The 13,554-nt window shown below is 41.7% G+C and overlaps 1 long non-coding RNA gene across 1 annotated transcript; it reads right to left on the bottom strand.

Annotated features, from left to right (window-relative positions):
- Positions 1–11,029: 11,029 nt before the first annotated feature.
- On the bottom strand, positions 11,030–12,101 carry LOC146581407 (uncharacterized). The gene is made up of 2 exons (XR_014888493.1): positions 11,908–12,101; positions 11,030–11,357 (listed from the first exon to the last, which is right to left on the bottom strand). It is a non-coding gene; the product is annotated as an uncharacterized LOC146581407 (long non-coding RNA).
- Between the last annotated feature and the right edge of the window lie 1,453 nt (positions 12,102–13,554).

Here is a 13,554-nt window from a genome sequence, read left to right as displayed (position 1 = left end):
TACCATATCACCCTATTAGAGCACTTCGCTCTTGCTCTGCAGGCCTACTTGTTGTTCCTAGAGTATTTAAAAGTAGAATGGGAGGGAGAGCCTTCAGTTTTCAGGCCCCTCTTCTGTGGAACCAGCTTCCAGTTTGGATTCAGGAGACAGACACTATCTCTACTTTTAAGATTAGGCTTAAAACTTTTCTTTTTGCTAAAGCATATAGTTAGGGCTGGACCAGGTGACCCTGAATCCTCCCTTAGTTATGCTGCAATAGACATAGGCTGCCGGGGGATTCCCATGATGCATTGAGTTTTTCCTTTCCAGTCACCTTTCTCACTCACTATGTGTTAACAGACCTCTCTGCATTGAATCATATCTGTTATTAACCTCTGTCTCTCTTCCACAGCATGTCTTTTATCCTGTCTTCCTTCTCTCACCCCAACCGGTCGCAGCAGATGGCCGCCCCTCCCTGAGCCTGGTTCTGCCGGAGGTTTCTTTCTGTTAAAAGGGAGTTTTTCCTTCCCACTGTTGCCAAAGTGCTTGCTCATAGGGGGTCATATGATTGTTGGGCTTTTTTCTCTGTATCTATGAAGCGCCTTGAGGCGACTTATGTTGCGGGAGTATTTGCAAATTTTCAAACCATCAGTGAAAATGGTGAGATCGATTTCCCAGAAGTTGGAGGGGACAAAGCATTTAGACATTTTTACAGACATGATTTATGAGGCTTGGGACAGATGTATACTGGACATTGTTCTTTACAGTTTCAGTTAAGAAGCTGCTCACACCACTATTGTTTTATTCTTGCAACTGAGATTTCTAAATAAAAATCACAGAATCATGCTCTCTGTCGCTGTCTGACAAAACTTTAACCAGTTTCAGAAGCTGCTGAAGACACCGACTCCATGAAGGGTGTGAGCTTTCACAGACCACACACTGAATGGATGGATGGATTAATTCATGAATGGATGAACAGTATGGTGGAAATTTCCACCAACTTATGATGGTCAAGATGATTTGTGGGCTTTGTACTTCTCTGTACTTCGCACAGAAATTAAGGACATTTTTGTTTGTTTAACTATTTCTTTGTTCTTACAGTGCTTCTTGGCAATCAATGTAAAGATATGTAAGTGATTTCTAACATAGACACCTTCGTACCTTCATACTTTCCAATTAGCAGGTGAAATATATCATATATATAAATATATGTATATTTTTTAGCAAAAATATACATATATATATTTAGCAGATGACCTGCTCTACCTCCTAAGCTACAGCCACCCATGGAGGTCCTTATAGTGGTCACTAGATTGGTCACACATGGCTGCTGGAGGGCATCCCTTCAACCAGCATTTGTCACAAGTCTGCCATTGTGGTTGTGTTGGTAACGCCCAAGCCGATCTCACAGGAGGTGAATGGGATTGAGGTCAGCACTGTAGGCAGGTCATTCCATCCTTTCTACTCCCAAATGCTGGAGGTAGTTTTTCATTATGCCAGCTCTACGGGGGCTATACATTGTCATCTTGGAGGACAGAGTTCGGTTGCAGATTGTGGAGATACGGAATTGCCACTGGTTGCAGAATCTCATCTAAATGAATCCTATGATAACAAGAATTGCTCTGCCAGTGAGAGAGACACTTTTCAGTGGCATAAAATGGTATCAAACGTCTGTAGCTAATCAAAATAAAAATGTGTGTTGTACGATCATTCCATCATGTAAACAGAACAGTTCAAAGAAATCATAAAAAGCCCAATGACATTCACCCATGATGAGTAGAAACTCTTAACTCTGACTGTGTTTTGCTGTCTTTTAGAAACATTTTAAAGGAAATCCATGACAAGCAATATGGTCTGCTGTGTTGTACACCCCATTTAAGAAGTGTGTACTTGGTTTTTTCAGTAATTTATTAGTCTGTTACAAAGGATCCATACAGTATATGAATGCAGTTTGCTAACCAAGCCTGCTAGCCCTACCAAATAACTTGGCATTCCACTCTCCCAAAAAAATCTAAAAGATAAAGCACAGAAATGTTGAGAGGGATATTGATGCCTTCTATGTGCATGGGAGAAACAAGCCAATTAAAGAAGATCTGAATACTTGTAACATATATATATATAAGTGTACATTTCAAATGTGAAAGAATTCTGTGCTGTCTGAATGTAGAGATTGACTCATGTGTACAGCTACTGGCTAACTTTATATAATGTTTCACATAAACATGTCTTTACAGACTAAGAGAGGGGAAACGTGTGTGTGTGGAGTCGGTGTATGGTAGATCTTACTAACTAGTAATGACATTGTTTTCATTGCTATATGCTGCATTCCACACAAATACCAGCTGCCAAAACAAATGGACACATGCTATGGACACACAGAAAGGTCGGTTTAAGGTTGTGTTCTTTGCATGCTTTCACATTGACCACTCACAATTTTTTTGCATGGCAGAGCAGCAGAAGGATTTCTCACTTTGAGTTCAGAAAGACAAGAAAACACATTGTCCGTGGTGTAGGAAATATGATGATGATGCTGTTCAAGTTGTTTGTACAGAATGTTTTCTCTAAGTATTCTGTACAAGCAGGTGCAAGATAAGTAAGTACTGTGTGACACAAATACATGCTGTGCATCCCTGGAATATTAAAGAAACAACAACCATGCTCCTGATAGCTGTCTCTGCAGACACCGGATTAATACATATGATCTAACAAGAGACTTTTTTAAAAATCTCCTCAATGAACTGAAAGGAATCATCAACATCTTTTAGAATCACAGTTCTACAAGAAAAGAAACTTCTTTGTAGTTCAGGGAACCAAGAAACGCAGTCAAACCAACACTGCAGCCGAAAATCTGATGAGTTTCCCAAGATTTGAAGGGTTATGATACAATAAATCTTTAAACTGTGTTCTTAGAGCCAAACTACAATGGCTCCATGCACCTATTCGATTTCACAATAGTTCATCTAGACCAGGGGTCCCCAATCCCAGTCCACGAGGGCCAGTGTCCCTGCAGGTTTTAGATGTGTCCTTGATCCATCACAGCTGATTTAAATGGATAAATTACCTCCTCAACATGTCTTGAAGTTCTCCAGAGGCCTGGGAATGAACTAATCGTGTGATTCAGGTGTGTTGACCCAGGGTGAGATCTAAAACCTGCAGGGACACCGGCCCTTGTGGACTGGGATCGGGGACCCCTGATCTAGACTCCCACCAAGTGCCTTTTATCATAAATTACCTTAACAAAATGGCAAAAGATAACATGGTGATTACATATCTAGCTAGAGGGGCTTTTATTGCTTTCAGCTCTTCTTGAATAATAATAATAATAATAAGAATTTCCAGGCACATTTCACGAAGCAGAACGCTAGTGATGTGCGATACCACTGATTTCCTTTCCGATGCGATACCAAGTAATATCCAGGGTGGTATCGACGATACTGATCCGATACTTTGTACAAAAACTTATTTTATTTGTTGTATCTCAAATTATAGCATCATAATGATTACAGGACATCAGATTACTTGTTCTTATCACTTAATAATGCAGAGTTCATCATACAGAAATAAAAAATCTGAAGTTGCGCTATTTGAACACTTTGCCTGCCTGCAGCACTAAAGGACCCGTGAGAGACGTCTGTCTCGCCCTAGCAGCACCTGTCCCTCTCCTCGTCTTCAGTTCACCTCAACATACCCTCGTCATATTCTGTGATAATGATTTACTCTGAGGTGTTTGACAAGGTTAGTGATGTTGCAGCAACACCTCACTTTTTTGCCACATGTATCGCAAACCACGTCTCAGCTGTTTGTGGAGGTAAAATACGTCCGCACAATCATGCTCAGCCATTGTTGTGAGTGCGCACGCCAAGGGACTGCGAGACATTTATATAGCTGTATTTCGCACATGACTATGAAAGGCGGAAGAGGAAATAGTTCCTTCGAATGTAGACAATCCAAATGTTATAGTTTCTTTCCACTGTGTTCCTGTTAATGATAAACTACAAATTTACTCTAAATTACTAAAATATCGATATTTTAATGTGAGAATCGATTCTAGAACATAAATGATTGGTATCGGAGGAATCGATATTTCAGGATCGATCCGAACATCACTACAGAACGCAGTCTTCAGAGATATCTACGTGAACACTGTGATACATCTGACCTTCAGTCCGAAGCAGAAACCCAAACCAGTCTTAAACGAAAGCACAAGTAAAACTTTTTTACTCACAAACATATCTTCGATTGTTAAGAATTTATGATCTTGGTGGTGCTTGCATACTGCAATATCACCACATAATATAGTCCAAAAGGTGGAAGTTTGTAAACTTTTTAAAAAATGCAAAGCCGTGTACACTTGTACACTTCAAAAATTCCTTGTATACTAGACCCTCTTGCACATCTCTGTTTCCTGTGTTGTTAGAAATCAAACTGTAATTTTAGGAAAAATTATGCCAAAAGCACATTTACAATTACTTAATACCGTTTTTAATTTTATTTCTTTACACCAAATCCCCTGTACACATATACGGACTCCGAGGATGAGCAGCCTACAAAAAAAGGCCCCTCAAGTGAAAATACCAGGTAATAAAATCATTTCTAGTGTCTGTGTACATATCTGTGTCTGACACAAGGAAACTTTTTTGACAAGTTGTCTGTATTCTTTCAATAAATTATCTTTTTCTAAACAGCCCTCACCACTCCGCAGTCTGCCCCCCAGCCCACTGATAGCAACCATCATAATGCCCCACCCAGCTTCCAGCACCTTTCGCCACTCCGGCACAACACACAAACCGACACAGCTTTGCGATCTCCCCAGCATGCAGAGTCTGATGTCGATGTCTTCCCTATAGATGGTATGCTTTTAAAATTGTTTTAAAGCTGCATCACAATGTCATTGTATTCTTATCTTCAAAACACCAGTTTATACTCCTGAATGTCATCTTGTTGTGATTTCTTTTCTGTAGATTCCAGAGACTCTGTGAGGCCACTATTACAAGGCAAGTTTGAAAATCTTGGAATTTCACAGTTTACATGGTATAAAAAATATACGTGACAGGCAAAAACTAGTAAACACTTTTAGCAGTTACAAGAACTAACAAATGAATATCCAACAAAAGGGAATAGAAATACATTGTACTGCAAATACTTTGGTTTATTCTTTGTATGACTTGAAAATCAGGCTTTAGGGAAAACTAAATGACATGTTTCTATCATCAATTGCATGAAGTAAACACACAAGCACTTGCATACACATTTAAGACACCTCCTGGGTGAGGTGCTCCGGGCATGTCCCACCGGGAGGAGACACGCTGAAGAGATTATATCTCTTGGCTGGCCTGGGAACGCCTTGGTGTTCCCCTGGACAAGCTAGAGGAGGTGACCAGGGAGAGGGAGGTCTGAGCTTCTCTGCTTGGGCTGCTGCTGCCGCGACCCGGCACCGGGTAAGTGGAAGAAGATGGATGAATGGAAGTGAATATAACTAAACTGACTGCTTACTTGCAGGTGGAGAGAGATGAGCTCTGAGAAGAGGTAATGTGAATCCGGGTTAGCAGAATGCTACAGTAGGGCTGACCTGAGTTCCAAAGGTTCGAGGAGTGGTGGTGGCAGGAGAGCAGGCAGATGAAGCACTGAGAGATTTCCAAACGAGACAGTGAATTATCCAGGAGTCTGGAAGGTGGGCTAGAGCCAGAGTGATGAGCCGAGGGGATTTCCAGGTAAGTCTTAAGTCTTCCACGCCTGATTGCCTCCAAACCAGCTCCAGGCGTGGAAAGCTGGTGAGGGGAATCTAAACCGAATTACAGTTGACAAAAAAGATGCCATTATGTCTTATAAATGTGTTCACTCACTACCTGTAAAAAGTACAGCGATGTTCTGGCAAAAACAGCTACCAGTACTTTACAGTTTTATTTATTTTACAATATTTTAGTATTTTATAATTCAACAAATTTTTACAGTGTGTTGAGATGGATGACTGACAGACTATGATTATAAGAATTATAAATATACCTAAATATAAGTGCTTTCAAAGTGCTTTTTGAAATGTGTGTATGTCTGTATGAACGATGCTTGTAGTACGAAACTCTTTGGGTGCTCAGGTTGAGCAGAACAGCACTTTGAATGTACCTGTCCAGTTCAGTCCTGACTGAGGACACCTCTGTGTTTGCCATAGAAAGACTGAATACGTTTTGGGGAAATGCAATAATTACTGTGTGTTTTAGAGCATTTTTACCTCCATGTGGAAGAATTTTTTTCACATTGAAAAGTAACTCAATGAGTCACTGAATCAAAGGATTTCAATAAGCCAAGATGAGGCTCTCAGAAAATATCAAGATAATGAGAAATTTAAATAAGAGAGAAGACTGTAAGAATGTGAGGGAGCAGAAGAGAATCACATTTCCATTAACACCAAGGTCATTTATCCAGCCCCACTCCTCAGCTGCATTCAGAGGGAAACAGCAAATCTCATTTTCTGTGTTTCTCATAAGTGGCGGATCAACCACACTCACTTATCATTCTCTTATGTGCTGTCTGCTCTGTTTTTCATTCTTCTCTGCTTTGTTTTTACTAGTTGCAATGGTCATTGGCGGGGAGTTAATTAGGACACCAGAAGCTGTTGAGCTTTTTCATGCAGTTGTAGTCTTATACAAATAATCCAGTCAGCCGTCTAGTATCCAAGTATCCAACTTGCACATGCTGTTTATTATATGTGAATGAAATGTTTAAAAAATAACTACAGATTTACTGTAATTAAAACCTGCCAATGTAGCGATTTTCATCAAAACCAAAAGGCAATGTATGCTATGGTTTTCAGAATGATCAGTGTGGGTGACCATTGTGTTTCTGAAATAAGCAACATCTTTGCTTAAAAAACATTTTTTTGGGTTGGCATCTATCATTAAGCATGATACACACACTCACCCAGTAACACAGTATAGTCCTGTGCAGTTGTATTGTGAGTCACACCTCACATGGACGTATAGCACATAGCACCTTCATTTTTAAAAACACATTGTGAAAGCTTTAGGGTTTAAAACAATGATCATCTTAGTGAAATCCATTTTGTATGTGTTTGGACCAGTTGTTGTGGTTGTTGTTCAGTCTGAGACCTGTAATTTTTTCATCTGAGTCTGAGATCTGACATTTTTTCGTCTGAGACTGAGACCTGACATTTTTTCTTCTGAGACTGAGACCTGACAACTTTTTTCCTGAGACCTGACGATGTCCTAAAATGTACACCGTACTCCGGTCTCAGTCCGTCTGCACCCACCCCTGGCCCTGGTCACTTGGTCGTTTTAGTGTTGATGCTGTTCACGTCTCGGATAGCCTCGGTTAGGGCAATTCCGCTTCCAGTGTCCATGCTTACCACAGGAAAAGCAGGCATCTGGGTCTCCTCCCCGCTGCTGTCGTTGTTGATCGTGTCTTCGATCACGTCTTCCTCCCCGGCCTCGGTAGCGCCAGCTGGCTTTACAGTGGAAGCCACCCCACGGGTTCACTGCAGCCTTGTACAGCGTTAAGGCTGCGTTGTGGAGGTCGGCGCTCTGTTTTTCCTCTTTCTTGCTTTTCCTTTCGTCAAGGTGGTTCTGAGCATGGCGGGCATGGCGTCGTAGTTCCATTAGCCGAGGTTAATTTTCCCTCCCCACTTGCGAACACCTTACTTTGGCTGCCACATCTGATCTTAGTCCCCGTAAAATATGGCCGCAGAGATGGTGCTCACATGTGGAGGCGGTGACGCCTGTCATGTCGTCCTTCGGTATTCCACCATTAGCTTCAAACACATTTATCATACGATGTATGAAATAATCCACAGATTCGTCCTGGGTTTGCTTGTAAGTCTGACAATATCCATAGTTTTCTTCATGCTCATAGGTCAGGTGTCTTACCCCCAGCGTAGTGTCAGGCAAATGCGGTGATATTTTCCTCACGTTGCATGGTTCCAGCTTGCCTGCTGCTGCGCGTCAAATTTCTTGACCTGCGGGACAATATTCAGGCCGATCCGTGGCAAAGGGCAGGACGTAATATCCATTAGCCCGCGGCGCACTCCATGTGTGGCTAAGTGCTTGGAGGGCCCCTCTCGGCCCTCTAACCGGTTTGAGTGTCACTTCTAACGCTTCCTCTTGGCGGAGCTGCCGCTCTCCAGCCGCTGAACTGGCGCTGCCGTCTACTGGCGGTGTGTCGTGTGGTGCAGAGCAGGATCGGGAGGGAAAGGAGTCCAGGTCGGCATCGGCTTTCAGGCCCTGCAAAACAGCCTGTACTAGGGCACAAGGAGAAGCACAAACAGTGCGTGAACAGGGAAATGATGTTTTGTTCCCCGTGTTATGCAGAGGCGGAAGAGGCGCTCAGGCAGATTCTGCATCAGCCTCCCTTCCAAGCACTTCTCTAGGCAACTCTTTCAGGGCTGCTTTCTTTTCCCTCCTTTCTGCTTCCATCATCCACATTTTCAAACATTCCTTCTCATCGCTTACCCTACGCAAATCTACAGTGTTAACTTTCCCTTTCTTCAATAATTTTGCTTCCTCCTCCCGCAACTGTTTCAGAGAGGTACAGTTACATGTGTTATTGTCTAAAACTTTATAAGTCAACAGCTCATTTGTTCTAGCTAATGAGGTGTAATATTCGTGTCGCAGAAGAGTTTATATTTCTTTGTGAAAAGGTATTTTAAGTTCACTAGCTTCAGGTCCCTTTTCAGAAAAGAATTATACAAAAAGGCTTTTTTCAGAGAACACAGAATGGGTTAACAACCCAGCAGTGGAGGATGATCAAGACTTGAAAACTGGTGCTACTAATTCCTACAGCTGTTCCAACTTTTCTGGATTTCTTCCCCCTCTGTCTGCATAAAAGCAGTGTTGGAACACACTGTGGTACCATACCCTCGTGAGCATCAGTTGAACAGTATTGTACTGCAGATAGTAGAGTGTTGCTATAAAAATAGCAAGAAAAAGGGCAATTGACAATGGAAGAGAGACAGACCATCATAAGACGTATAAATGTAGGTCTGTGCTACAGAGAGACTGCAAAGAAAGTTAAGGTGTCAGTGAGGACAGTTTCCTTCAAAGGCTCAGAAACAAACTGACAGGAAGAGGTCTGCAGACCCAAAGACACGACTGAACTGGAGTTTCTGAGAGCTTCAAGCAGCTTCATAGTGGTCGTAGTGAGCAAGTCTCAGTTTCAGCTGTGAAGAGAAACTTTGAGCTGCAGGTTTGAGAGGATGAGCTGCAGCAAGAAAGCCAGATGTCAGAATAAGACAAAGAGGCTTGTCTGGACATTGAAACACCACCACTGGACTACTGAAGACTGGAAGAAGGTTTTATGGACTGATGGGTCAACATTTGAAATCTTTGGTTCATCACGGAGGATCTTTGTACGCCGTAGAGTAGGTGAAAGGTTGGTTCCACAGTGTGTGGCATCAACTGTCAAATGCTGAGAGGAAATGTCTTTCAGTTGACAGTGGATTATAACCCTGCATCACAAAAAGTGGAAAAAGATGTATAAAATGTACACAAAAGCAGAATTTTAAAATGTACAATCATGAAAAAACTGCAATTAATGTCAATATTTTTGCTTTAATATCTTTTTTAAATTATAAATATATGCTTAGACTGAATTTGACGGTAGACACATGTTTCTTGTAAACACACTGTCATAAACCTAACCTGACACATTCACCCTGTGAAAGGAGACCCACATACACAACTGAGCTCTAAGGACTATACCCCAGTGTTGCCAGTACTGCTGACTGGAAACAAGCCATGCCTCCTTTCCAGTACCTACATAAAGGAAGTTGGGGGGGAGAGAGCCGCCAAGACAAAAGTCAACCTTCACTCAGGCAACATGGTGTCATGGTCCTGGGTCGAGCGACCCAGTGTTTGAGTTTTATGTATCTTTTGTATTCATTTGTGCCTAGCTTAGTTCACCTAGTTAATTTCTAAATTGCAGTTTAGTTTTGTTCCTTAGTTGTTTATGTCATCTCCCCCTGTACTAAGTCTCCCTGGTTCATGCGTCATGTCTGCGTGGTTATGTTTAGTTCATGTCATGTCATGTCTCCATGTTTCCTGTTTTACTTTGAAAGTCTATATTCATTGTCAGTGTATTCAGTTTCACTTCTCCTGTCCAGTTGTTAGGTTCATGTGTGTCAGCTGTGCTCCCATGTGTGGCCACTTCTCCTGATCATCCCTCATGTGTATTTAGTCTCTGTGTTTCATACAGTCTGTGTTGCGTCGTCTGTGTTCCCACCCTCCATGTTGTCACAGCCAGTCTTTTGTATTCATAGTTATGGTTTCCTGTGTCTTCATAGTTTATCCTGGTATCACTTTCCCAGTTTAGTTATAGTTTAGTTTTGTCACTGCACTTCTGCCTTGTCTAATTGAAAATCCATCCATCCATCCATCTTCATCCGCTTTATCCGGGCCCGTCGTGGTGAAGAGGGAGCTGAGTGTAAAAGCGAAGCTCTCAATTTACCGGTCGATCTACATCCCTACCCTCACCTATGGCCACGAGCTGTGGGTAGTGACCGAAAGAACGAGATCGCGGATACAAGCAGCGGAAATGGGCTTCCTCCGAAGGGTGGCTGGCCTCTCCCTTAGAGATAGGGTGAGAGGTTCGGCCATCCAGGAGGGGCTCAGAGTAGAGCAGCTGCTGCTCCACATCGAAAGGATCCAGCTGAGGTGGTTCGGGCATCTGACAAGGATGCCCCCTGGGCGCCTCCTGGGTGAGGTGTTCCAGGCATGTCCCACCGGGAGGAGGCCCCGGGGCAGACCCAGGACACGCTGGAGAGATTATATCTCTCAGCTGGCCTGGGAACGCCTTGGTGTTCCCCCGGATAAGCTGGAGGAGGTGGCTGGGGAGAGGGAGGTCTGGGCCTCTTTGCTTATGTAACACTGGTGGTGCAATACTAGGCCTGTTAGTGCTACTTCTTGCCTTCTTTGCCTGTAGTACGGCAGTATAATTACCTTTAACCACAGTACGAGGACAGAAGGGAAATATGGACCAGATCAGACAGGTTCTAGATTCGTAGGAGCCAAGGGTGTATGACAACAGAGGACTTGTACACAGTAGGTGTAGAAAACACAATTGCATTTATTAGCAATTATTAAAGTTGTGCACATTTAACAAAAGTAGAGCGCTCTTCTTGAAAACAAAATAAAATAAACCCCACAAATGGTCGACCTAAGGATATATTGTCTTTTGTGTCTTTTTTAAAGTCAATTTCAGTCTTTCAATGTTCAGTAGTCATTCAGTGTGTTTGTAACCAGTCGGGTTACAATCTACCAGTTCATCCGGCTCTTTGGGCTGGGCTCGCCATCCAGTACTGGAAAAGGGATCCTCGATTCTTCTCAGGTCCTCAAAACCAATCCAATCCAAATAAGCAAAGGAAAAAACCTGACCTGGGGACCAGGCCAGAACACAGTAGTTCAACATTTAAGCTATCATGCCTGTAACTTATTATTACTACTGGTTGCTTGTAGTGCTTCTAAATTTCTTTCAAAATATTCTATGTTGTACAACAAATTATTCTCATTTCAAAGGGAAAAAGTGCATAGGAAACACACATTTAAAACAATACAAAATAGCTCAGTAGTGCATTAGAAATACACATTGGCTTGAGACTTATCAAGTTTCAGCTAAGTAAAGTGCAGGTGAAGGCACTTAATTTCACATTGCTAATACTTAGTGTGCAGAACTATAATTAGCACCATGAGAAAAGGGAACATGTGCTAACATAACATCGCACAACACCATACATTATACATCAATACCACAGTAATGTGACATAAACCTTTAAAGAACATCTCATATAAAGTGCAGCAGACTCAGTGCTAATTGCTTTAGCCTCGGAAAAGGCACTTTCATTGCAAAATGGCTAACGGAAGTTAGCATCAGAGCTAGCGGCAAGTAGCATGCTATGCTAGCGCACGTGTGCTGCCTGGGACTTACCATGCGAAGCAACAAATGCTACACGGGGCTTCACAGTGCTCACGTTGGCTCACGGCCTCTGGAATACAGTATCACTCTTATTATTCTTGCCGAAAAAAGGACTTTCTCTATCCAGCTAGCTTCTTTGCCGCACGGGTAAACTGATCTTTCACCGTCTGTGTCTCTGGCGTATCTGACTGGCACACGAAGGCACACACAGGTGTCTGAGCAGCGCACAGACTGGGGGAGGGTCAGACCGGCCAATGATTGGTCGCTCAGTGGATCTGACAAACACACTCTACAGGACTAAGTCCTGCCCCCCACACCATTTATACATTACATATACATATGTACATATTAATTAAACTTATGTTTACAAGCTTTTTATCAGTATTTATTATAATTAACTTTGTTTTTATCAATATTTATTCCCATCGTGAGAGTATGAATATTTATACTTTTAATCCTGTTTTTAACACTGGGTTACACTTAGGCTGCTGCCCCCGCGACCCGGCCTCGGATAAAGCGGATGAAGATGGATGGATGGATGTGTGGAAATTTGGGGAAATACTTACAAAACTTCACTTCAACCATTGTGTGAAATTCAGAAAAAAGCAATCAGGATGATTACTGAAGCAGGATTTGGAGAGCACACTAACATTATATTCTTGAAATTAAAGATTCTGAAGTTTATGTATCTTGTAAAATATAATACTGCATAAATGATGTACAAAGTCAGATACAATATGTTACCAGGAAATGTACAGAGGATGTTTTTTGACAGAGAAGGGGACTATGAATTGAGGGGAAAATTAAACCTGAAGACTCTTAAAGCACGGACAAAGGTTAAAACCTTTTCTGTTACCATTTGTGGGGTAAAACTGTGGAACAGTTTTCTTCAGGACCTACAGCAATGTGCAAGCATTAGTCAGTTCATAAAGATGTTTCGAAAACTGCTTTTGGAAGGATATGAAACTAATAAAGTTGATCAGCCATTGTATATGTAACTATGCTAAATTGTATCCATCACTGTAGCTATGTTAATGCATGTCCTTCATTCCTTGTTTATTTTGAGGGGTAAGTGATGATGGGAATTAGGGGTAACAATGAATAGTGGGATTCAATAGAATGTTGAGCATGGGGTAGGGACTAATAAGTATGTTATACTTCTTCCTACTCCATTTCAGACTTAATAATTGTAATTTCATGTCATTTAGACTCTATTTTATTTTATTTATTTTCTTTTTTTGTTTTGTCTGAGCACATACGTGTGTGTATTTACATATATATTCGTATTTGTACATGTAAATGCAAGTATGTGTACTTGTATATATTGTTTTTTTCTGTACATGTCTGAAATAAAGATACAATAACAATAACAATGCTGACTCCCCCCTAGGAATTACCTTTTTTCCCTGCTCCCCGTGAACTAGCCCCATAGATCCATAAAATCGAACACAGGTATGGTCAGGAACTATTTTTGCCCCAGAGCCATCTGTGAGCTAAACCATACCCACACACAACAAATATACCTACCAGGAGCCCCCACTATGACCTTCTATAGAATAATGTAAATATTGTCACACTCACCAAACAACTCCACGAATAAGTGCTTAAACTATTTATCTGACATCAGAGTGTATCATCATACATACACAATACAGTATG

Source organism: Mchenga conophoros, linkage group LG2, assembly GCF_057382185.1.
Source record: "Mchenga conophoros isolate Kocher_MC1m ecotype Shallow Benthic linkage group LG2, M_conophoros_male_GT1.1, whole genome shotgun sequence".
Taxonomy (NCBI): Eukaryota; Metazoa; Chordata; class Actinopteri; order Cichliformes; family Cichlidae; genus Mchenga; species Mchenga conophoros.
Note: the sequence above shows the minus strand (reverse complement) of the source record. Positions and strands in the feature narration are given on the sequence as shown.